The sequence below is a fragment of the Balaenoptera musculus genome, chromosome 1, assembly GCF_009873245.2.
Source record: "Balaenoptera musculus isolate JJ_BM4_2016_0621 chromosome 1, mBalMus1.pri.v3, whole genome shotgun sequence".
In the NCBI taxonomy this organism is placed as follows: domain Eukaryota; kingdom Metazoa; phylum Chordata; class Mammalia; order Artiodactyla; family Balaenopteridae; genus Balaenoptera; species Balaenoptera musculus.
The window spans coordinates 106066535-106077812 of NC_045785.1; positions in this window are offsets into that span (position 1 = coordinate 106066535).

Below are 11278 nucleotides of genomic sequence, written 5' to 3' on the forward strand. Positions count from 1 at the left end.
ATAGGTTAAAGAGCTCATGCTTTTGTTACCTTTTCTACAACTCTACAGCTACTAGGAGAAAACTAGTATTATTTCTGGAGAGGATTTTGGGAGGAAGACCTAATGATTGACTCCACACAAAAGATGAAGGACTGGGATACAGACACGACAAAAAAACTGATGGTGCTATTAACAGAGACAGTGAGAAAGTGAAACAGAAAGCAATCCTTGTGTAAATGGGAGCCTAAGCTGGTAAAATCATATCTTACATTTAGAATAGCTCACAGATATAACCTGATCTAACTTCCCTTCCGACCAGTCAACAAGGACATGTCTTCTACCACAGTCTCAAATTATGGTCACTCAGCCTCTGCTGGAACAATTCCAGTAATGAGAAATTAATAATACAAGTATTTTAACCAAGGGTATGGCTATGTGGATGAGAGAAGCAGAGAGAGAAGAATGCACAGAGAAGCAGATTTGGAGCAAGAATCCCAGCCTCTTTCCAGTTCCTGAATCTAGGCTCTTCCCAAGGCCCATTGTTTGCCTGAAACCCGACAACAACACGGTGAAATGGGCCAAATTCAAGAATATTGGAGCTTGTAAACGTTGTACTGGGGGGAAAAAAAAAGGTAAACAGAAATTTGAATATCAGAGCTAACAGCAAATTCTTACAACTTATCAAAGAAACCGAGTAAAGCACATATATCCAAATCAAATTAAGCAGATAAAACAGAATGAGACTTTGCATTAAAGCAGAGTCAGAAGATTAGAGATTTTACAAGTGAGATCAAAGGAAGCAATAGTTAGAGGCTTGTGTCCATTTATTTTTAAACAACTCTTGAGTGCCTAATTAAATGCCAGACACTGAGCTAGGTGACGAAGATGAATAAATAACAGCCCCAGCAACCTGTGGCCCGTAACAACCCCCAGACCAAACACTGTCGTTTCAGAGGTCTACAAGTAAACAGCAGCTTCTGTTTGAATTACATAATTGCAAAAATGAAAAAAGCATTTCTTAGGAGGTGGCGCTCTTGGCAGACAAAAAATAGCCACTATATCTGGGCTGCTATCCAGACATATGCGCTAGTATGGCTGACCGGTTATTTATTTATTTTTTTAATAAATTTATTTATTTATTTTTATTTTTGGCTGTGTTCGGTCTTCCCTGCTGAGCGTGGGCTTTCTCCAGTTGCGGCAAGCGGGGGCCACTCCTCGCCGTGGTGCCTGTGCTCACTGCGGTGGCTTCTCTTGTTGCGGAGCACGAGCTCTAGGCACGCGGGCCTCAGTTGTTGTGGCTCGCGTGCTCTAGAGCACAGGCTCAGTAGTTGTGACACACGAGCTTAGCTGGTCCGCGGCATGTGGGATTTTCCCGGACCAGGGCTTGTACCCGTCTCTCCTGCATTGGCAGGCGGCTTCCCAACCACCGCGCCACCAGGGAAGCCCTGACCGGTTATTTAAAAATTGAAACGCTTTCTTTTAGATTAGTAAAAAGAACCTTCTCTGAGCTCCCTCTCTTCAGCCCGCACCGCCTACCAACCAGTGCCCAAACTCTTCGGGTTCTGCCTCAGCAATTCATCCAACTTAGCTTCTGATTGGTCGGTTTCCATGCCAGTCAGTTTCAAAAGCTCCGCCTTCCAGGTGGCCATTGGCTACCTCCAGGAACACCAGAACGGCCCCGCCTTCCACCGTGGCGTCCGCCCTTCCGCCTCGCGTAGAACACGCTTTTCCACGTAGGTCCTGACGTGCTTTGGAAGCAGCGACCCAGGTGCACGTACTGATGCTGTCAGTGCTGGTGATTATTTTGAATTATCATCCCTGACTAAACCTTCTTACGATGCGAGCTCCGTGAAAGCAGAAATTTATCTTGTTCAGTCTTCAGTTCGTTCACAGACTTGGTCCAGACATTAAAGTGAAAGTAAAGATTTGAGGGAGGAAGGAGGAAAAACGAACAAAGTGCACATTGTAAGTAATGTGAAAGCCCCTATTTAAAGTAATTACTACCTTAGAGACCCGCTTCAAATATCGAGACTTAGCAAAACTTCTCCCTGCCTTCTAGAAGCTACCTCATGAAACTGTCTTTCATCGTGTTTGTCCAGTTACCCTACTTTGTCAGGAAAGCCAGGCAGAGACCAGGCCCATCCCTTGGAGTTTGAGAAGGTGGGATTGTGAGGATAGTTGGAGTAGTTTTGATAGCATCGAAAATATTTTATTGAATTTAAAAGAAATTTTTAACATGTTTCTTTCTTCCCCTGATAGGCTCTAAATCCTTTCAGAGCAGAAACAGTAGTCATTTGTTATTCCCCAGAGTCTAGTATCCTGTTCCTGGAACCTAGCAAATGCTCAATTAATGTTTATTGAAAAAATGACTGAATGAATGGCATGCTCATGGATTGAGACAATACTTCATTAGTTGTACAGCATATGTGTACAGCATAATTCACAGTTGATACTGTACTAAATTGTACTAGGATAAAAAAGGTAAAACTTAACACTTATCAAAGAAACTGAGTAAAACACATATCTAAATCAACTTAAGCTGCTGAAACAGAATACTTTCCATTAAAGCAGAGTCACAAGGTTGCAGAGATTTTAGAAGTGGGATCAAAGGAAGCAATAGTTAGAGGCTTGTGTCCATTTATTTTTAAACAATTCTTGAGTGCCTAATTATATGCCAGACACTGAGCTAGGTGACGAAGATGAATAAATAACAGTCCCAGCAACCTGTGGCCCGTATCCACCTCCAGACTGAACACTGTCGCTTAAGAGAAGAGGTCTGCAAGAAAAGAGGTCTATACTAAGTGAAGACATATCCATCACCATTCTCTACATTCATCCAGTTAGTTATTCAACAAATATTTGTTGTTCAGTTGGCTAGGAATAGCAGGCACTGGGTTATACAAAGGTGAACAAAAGGAACATGTTGTTTGCTGGTAGAGGTTACATTCTTCTAACAGAGACCTGGTTCTGTCTCTCTCCCATTATCCCCCAACACACCTCCACCTCCATTGCTTTCCCACCACTCAGTCTGGAATAATAAAAGCCTTGTGTGGTTCTTTCTTTTTTTTTTTTTTTTCCCCTGAGTGTCTACCCAGCTTGTCCCCTCAGACCTGCAGCCCTATTCCCTTTCTGTGAAATCCAAGTGGCTTGAATTGTTCCTAGCAGCCATGACAATTTCCTGATTGTAGCTGCCGTTGTCTCAACAACTTCAAGTGTTGTTTGGCTTCCTCCTCTTATAGTCATTCAGCTCCTGCTTCTTTACTGTCTTCTACCCATACTGGTGTTTCAGAAATGAGTGAACAACTTTCTTTCTGAGTGATTTTCTTTACAATCTTAAGGGTCAGATCTTTCAGTTATTACTAATTTTTGTTATCCTTCCTTATTTAAAAAAAATTATTAGCCTGACTTACTCAACTATACGTGCCATAAAACCGAATCCAATATGACATTAAATGTGACTAAATGGGGAATAACCTAACTTACTGTTGTTTCTTCTTTGTGGTAAATTCTGTCCTTTCCAAACACACAATTTTTGTTAATCTGTCTCTTGTGGTCATCCTCCCCCAGCTCCCTAGCCCATCCTTTCACTCCATCACTATCTGATATGGGACCTTTTTCTCCCTACTTTGTTAGGGAGTATGATCCTCTGGTTCTGGGAATCTGACAGTCAGACCCAAAGGTCTATGTGCCATTTCTCGAAGGAGGCTTACCTCCTTCGGAGCCCTTAGGTAGATGATAACCAAAATCCCAGAAGCAATTCCTTTTTTTAAAATCTTCTATGTATGCAACCTGTTGCTTTTTGAGAACATGACAATGGCAGCTATGGGTTGGGGTTTTAGGGGATCAAGACAACAATCCTTTCTTCCTCTTATAAGTTGATATCAAATTGGGAAATAGACATAGGAACCAAACAGAAATAATAATACTACTTTTACTACTGATCAAACTAAGTGGGGAACGTGGATTTAGATCTGTGATTACTCAAAGGTCTTACTAACATTTTACCCCAGAATTAGGCAGACTTACCCATCTAGCTTAGAAACAGCAGGGCTTTGCTAAAGAGGCAGGCAGACTCTTTACCACACAGAGAGAGCAAACTAGAATGTACCTGCACTGAGGCCAGCACCTTCTCAAAAATACTCACCTATTACTGGATACAGCCCTACACAGAGGAGGACCTAGGCCCTACCAGGGGACAGAAGTGGTCTTAGCACCTTTGCTTCCCTCTAGTTTAATGGCTGGAGGTCATAGACTTCCAGCTGTTCTCTCTCTGCTAGCCTTTAGCTGGGAAGAGGTTGTATTACAATATACATTTTGTGGAGGATTTGAATTTTTTAAATTTTGTATGATACATGCCTTTTTTATTAGTCTCTTCATTCTGACTATGTGTTGTATGTACCCCAGTTTATGAAAAAGTTCTTGCTCCAAAAATAAAATTATTAGATTTTTATATTACTCTGGGGATAGGAAGTGTATTTTTGTTGGTATCCATCATTTTTGTTACCACAAATGGCAAAACTTCAGCTTAAATTACTACAATTGAGTTTGGGTTTTTAACAAGTTTTATGTTACTATTTGATTTTTTTTTAATATGCTCTATGAAAAAAGATGATAAATACTGCTTAGAAAACCTAAAAATACCCATAGGACAGAAGCCTCAGTTGAACCTCTAAAGTGCTTCAACACTATGGGAAGCAGGTATTATGTATATTGGATGATATTTGAGTGCTGTCAGAGCTCTTATAAAATTTGTATAAATTTTAAACCACTTTTTTTGAAGAGTGAACAAAAAGAACTCAAGAAGGTAGTTTACATCCATGTTAGGCTGGTTACAAATACCATTTACCACATTTATGTATATGCACCAGAGGCATTTTGTGTTTTTTTTTTTTTAAGTTGGTCTTTGTAACTGTTGAAATTTGTCTCGAATGGAATTTTCTGGAGGTTTTGTTTTAGGGGAGGAGATGCTGGTGGGGACACAATTTTTTCTTGAAAATACATAGATCAAATTACAAATGAAAGAGGGCATATTACTACTGCCCATAGAAATAAAAAGGATTATAAGGGAATACTATGAACGATTGTATGCCAACAAATTAGATAAACTAGATGAAAAGGACACATTCCAAGAAAGACACAAGCCACCTAAACTGATTCAAGATGAAATAGAAAACCTGAATAGACCTATAACCAGAGATTAAATGAGTAGTAGTAGTCATAGTAGTAGTAAAACTTCCCACAAGGAAGAATTCACGTCCAGAAACCTTAACTTGTGAATTATAGCAAATGTTTAAAGAACACTAGTCCTTTGCAAATTCTTCCCCCTACCAAAAAAAAAAAAAAGAAAGAAAAACAAAAATAGAGAACACCTCCCAAGTCATTTTATGAGGCCACTATTACTCTGATACCAAAACCAAAGACTTCACCAGAAATGAAAATGACAGACCAATATGCCTTTATACAAAGATAAGTAGCAAAGTAGTAGTAAACTATTCCCAGCAGCATATAAAAAGATTATACATAATGACCAAGTGAGATTTATCCCAGGAACACAAGGTTGGTTCAACATATGAAAATCAGTAAATGTAATATACCATACTAATATAATAAAGGACAAAACCCACATGAGCATCTCAAAAAATGCAGAAAAGCATTTGAGAAAATCTAACACGTTTTCCTCTTAAAAACAATCAACAAGCGGCTTCCCTGGTGGCGCAGTGGTTGAGAATCTGCCTGCCAATGCAGGGGACACGGGTTCGAGCCCTGATCTGAGAAGATCCCACATGCCGCGGAGCAGCTGGGCCCGTGAGCCACAATTACTGAGCCTGCGCGTCTGGAGCCTGTGCTCTGCAACAAGAGAGGCCGCGATAGTGAGAGGCCCGCGCACCGCGATGAAGAGTGGCCCCCGCTTGCCACAACTAGAGAAAGCCCTCGCACAGAAACGAAGACCCAACAGAGCCATCAATAAATAAATAAATAAAATTAAAAAAAAAAAAAACAATCAACAAACTAGGAATAGAAGAGGTTTTCCTCAACCTGATAAATTATATCTATGAGAAACCCACAGCTAACATTATACTTAAAATGAGGGACTGGGGACTTCCCTGGTGGCACAGTGGTTAAGAATCCGCCTGCCAGTGCAGGGGACACGAGTTTGAGCCCTGGTCCGGGAAGATCCCACATGCTGCAGAGCAACTAAGCCCGTGCACCACAACTAGTGAGCCTGTGCTCTAGAGCCTGCGAGCCACAACTACTGAGCCCGTGTGCCACAACTACTGAAGCCTGTGCACCTAGAGCCCGTGGTTCACAATAAGAGAAGCCACCACAATGAGAAGCCCACGCATGGCAACGAAGAGTAGCCCCCGCTCAGTGCAACTAGAGAAAGCCTGCGTCAGCAACGAAGACCCAACGCAGCCACAAATAAATAAATAAATAAATGAATTTATATTAAAAAAATTTAAAAAGTGGGAGACAGAAAGCCTTTTTCTCTAAGATTGGGAACAAGACAAAAATGTCCACTCTCCCCAATTCTCCTCAACATTGTATTCGAAGTTCTAGCTAGGGCAGTTAGGCAAGAAAAAGAAATAAAGCCAACAAAATTGGAAAGGAAAACTCTAAATCTGTTTGCAAATGGCTTGATCTTGTATATAGAAAATTCTAAGGAACCCACACAAAAATTTATAATTAGTGAATTTGTCAAAGTTGTAGGATACAAAATCAATGTGCAAAATCAATTGTATTTCTGTGCACTAGAAATGAAGAATCCAAAAATAAGAATTCAATTCCATTTATAACAGCATCAAAATAAATGAAATATTTAGGTAAATCTAACAAAAGAAGTAAGATTTATGCCCTGAAAACTACAAAACATTGTTGAAAGAAATTAAAGAAAACATCCCATGTGCTGGATCAGAAGATTTAATAGGGTTAAGATGACAATAATCCTCAAACTGAACTACATATTCATTGCAATCCCTATCAAATCCCAGCTGGCTTTTTTTTTTTTTTTTTTGGTAGAAATTACAAGCTTATCCTAGAATTTATATAGAAATGCAAAGGACCCAGAATAATAAAAACAATCTTGAAAAAGAACAGCAAAGTTAAAGGACTCACACTTCCCAATTTTAAAAATTACTACAAGCAACAGTAATCAAGACAGTATGATACTAGAATAAGTATGATACTAGACATACAAATCAATGGAACATAATTGAGAGTCCAGAATAAATTTATACAACTACGGTCAACTGATCTTTTTTTAAAATTTTTTTAACATCTTTATTGGAGTATAATTGCTTTACAATGGTGTGTTAGTCTCTGCTTTATAACAAAGTGAATCAGCTATACATATACATATATCCCCATATCTCTTCCCTCTTGCGTCTCCCTCCCTCCCACCCTCCCTATCCCACCCCTCTAGGTGTTCACAAAGCACCGAGCTGATCTCCCTGTGCTATGCGGCTGCTTCCCACTAGCTATCGATTTTACATTTGGTAGTGTATATATGTCCGTGCCAATCTCTCACTTTGTCCCAGCTTACCCTTCCCCCTCCCCATGTCCTCAAGTCCATTCTCTAGTAGGTCTGCCTCTTTATTCCTATCCTGCCCCTAGGTTCTTCATGACCATTTTTTTTTCGATTCCATACATGTGAGTTAGCATATGGTATTTCTTTTTCTCTTTCTGACTTACTTCACTCTGTATAACAGATGCTAGGTCCATCCGCCTCGCTACAAATAACTCCATTTCATTTCTTTTTATGGCTGAGTAATATTCCCTTGTATATATGTGCCACATCTTCTTTATCCATTCATCTTTCGATGGACACTTAGGTGCTTCCGTGTCCTGGCTATTGTAAATAGAGCTGCAGTGAACATTGTGGTACATGACTCTTTTTGAATTATGGTTTTCTCAGGGTATATGCCCAGTAGTGGGATTGCTGCATCGTATGGTAGTTCTATTTTTACTTTTTTAAGGAACCTCCATACTGTTCTCCATAGTGGCTATATCAATTTACATTCCCACCAACAATGCAAGAGGGTTCCCTTTCCTCCACACCCTCTCCAGCATTTACTGTTTGTAGATTTTTTGATGATGGCCATTCTGACCGGTGTGAGATGATACCTCATTGTAGTTTTGATTGACATTTCTCTAATGATTAGTGATGTTGAGCATCCTTTCATGTATTTGTTGGCAATCTGTATATCTTCTTTGGAGAAATGTCTTTTTAGGTCTTCTGCCCATTTTTGGATTGGATTGTTTGTTTTTTTGATAATGAGCCTCATGAGCTGTTTGTAAATCTTGGAGATTAATCCTTTGTCAGTTGCTTCATTTGCAAATATTTTCTCCCATTCTGAGGGTTGTCTTTTTGTCTTGTTTATGGTTTCCTTTGCTGTGCAAAAGCTTTGAAGTTTCATTAGGTCCCATTTGTTTATTTGTGTTCTTATTTCCATTTGTCTAGGAGGTGGGTCAAAAAAGATCTTACTGTGATTTATGTCATAGAGTGTTCTGCCTATGTTTTCCTCTAAGAGTTTTGTAATGTCTGGCCTTACATTTAGGTCTTTAATCCATTTGGAGTTTATTTTTGTGTACGGTGTTCGGAAGTGTTCTAATTTCATTCTTTTACATGTAGCTGTCCAGTTTTCCCAGCACCACTTATTGAAGAGGCTGTCTTTTCTCCATTGTATATTCTTGCCTCCTTTATCAAAGATAAGGTGACCATGTGGGCGTGGGTTTATCTCTGGGCCTTCTATCCTGTCCCATTGATCTATATTTCTGTTTTTGTGCCAGTACCATACTGTCTTGATTACTGTAGCTTTGTAGTATAGTCTGAAGTCAGGGAGCCTGATTCCTCCAGCTCCGTTTTTCTTTCTCAAGATTGCTTTGGCTATTTGGGGTCTTTTGTGTTTCCATACAAATTGTGAAATTTTTTGTTCTAGTTCTGTGAAAAATGCCAGTCGTAGTTTGATAGGGATTGCATTGAATCTGTAGATTGCTTTGGGTAGTAGAGTCATTTTCACAATGTTGATTCTTCCAATCCCAGAACATGGTATATCTCTCCATCTGACTGTATCATCTTTAATTTCTTTCATCAGTGTCTTATAGTTTTCTGCATACAGGTCTTTTGTCTCCTTAGGTAGGTTTATTCCTAGGTATTTTTTCTTTTTGTTGCATTGGTAAATGGGAGTGTTTCCTTAATTTCTCTTTCAGATTTTTCATCATTAGTGTATAGGAATGCAAGAGATTTCTGTGCATTAATTTTGTATCCTGCTGCTTTACCAAATTCATTGATTAGCTCTAGTAGTTTTCTGGTGGCAGTTTTAGGATTCTCTATGTATAGTATCATGTCATTTGCAATCAACTGATTTTTAACAAGGGTGCCAAGATAATTCAATGAGGAGAAGAATAATCTCCTCAACAAATGATGTTGATATAACTGAATATTCACATGTAAAAGAATGAAGATGGACCACCTACCTCTCACCATATATAAAAATTATCTCAAAATTGATCATCAACCTAAATGTATGACCTAAACTATGTATCTCTTTGTATAAAATATAAGATTGAATCTATGACCTTAGATTTAGCAATAGTTTCTTAAGTATGACCTCAAAAGCACAGCTGGGGAAAATAAAATAAGATAAATGGACTTCATCAAAAGTAGAAACTTTTTTGCTTCAAAGGACATAATCAAGAAATCGAAAAGACATACCCCAACATGTGAGAAAATATTTGCTAATCATATATCAGGTAAGGGAATTGTGTGAGTGTGTGTAATGTAAAATCATGCAGCCACTTTTGAAAACAGTTTGACAGTTCCTCAAAAAGTTAAACAGAGAGTTACCATATGACCAGCAATTCCACTCCCAGGTATCCACCAAAAAGAACTGAAAACATATGTCCACTCAAAAGTGTGTACATGAAACTTCATGGCAGCATTTTTCATAATAGCCAAAAAATGCAAACAATCTGAAAGTGTATCAACTGGATAAACAAAATGTGGCATTTCCATACAATATGATATATTTTCAGCAATAAAAATGAATGGAATACTATGACATGGTACCTCGAAAATTTTATGCTAAGTGAAAAAAGCCAGACATGAAAGACTATATATTGTATGATTCTATTTATATGAAATGTCCAGGATAAGCACATCTATAAAGACAGAAAGTAGATTAGTGGTTGCCAGGGGCTGGGAGGAGGGAGAACAGATGATAGGAATGGAAATGGTGAGTGATAATGGCTATGGAGTTTCTTTTGGGGGGGTGATAAAAATGTTCTGAAATTAGATAGCAGTGATGGTTGCACAATTCCGGGGATATACTAAAAAAAAAAAACCAAACAAACTGTGAAATAAAAAAGAACTTAGTAAATGGAGAGATATCTCATGTTCATGGATAGGAACTCAATATTGTCAAGATGCTGTTTCTTCCCAACTTGATCTACAAACTCAATACAATCCCAATCAAAATATCGGCAAGTTATTTTGTAGATATCCACAAAATGATTCTAAAGTTTATATGCAGAGGCAAAAGACGCAGAGTAGCCAACACAATATTGGAGGGGAAGAACAAAGTCACAGGATGACATTACCTTAGTAATCAAGACAATGTGACATTGGTGAAAGAATAGATGAATACAACAATGGAACAGGATAGAGAGCCCAGAAATAGACCAACAAAATATAGTCAACTGATTTTTTACAAAGGAGCAAAGACAAATCATGGAGGAAGGATAGTGTTTTCAACAAAAGGTGCTAGAATAACTGGACATCCACATGCAAAATAATGAATCTAGATATAGGCCTTATACCTTTCACAAAAATTAACTCAAAATGGATCACAGACCTAAATGCAAACGCAAAATTATAAAACTAGAAGATAACATAAGAGAAAATCTAGACGACCTTAGCTTTGGCGATGATTTTTTTAGGTACACATAGATATGAGCCATGAAAGAAAGAATTGATAGATTGAACTGCATTTAATTTTAATTAAAAACTTCTGCTGGGTGAAAGGCACTGTCAAGAGAATGAGAAGATAAACTACAGACTGGGAGAAAGTATTTGCAAAGTACATATCTGATAAAGGATTGTTATCCAAAATATTCAAAGAACACTTAGAATTCAACAATCTTAAAAAACTATTAAAAAAAATAAGAAGATCTGGCCAGACACAAAAGAAGATATACAGATGGCAAATAAGCATATAAAAAAGATACTCAACATCATATATCATTAGCCAATTGCAAAATGTAACAAAAATGAGATACGACTACACACTTACTAGAATGGCCA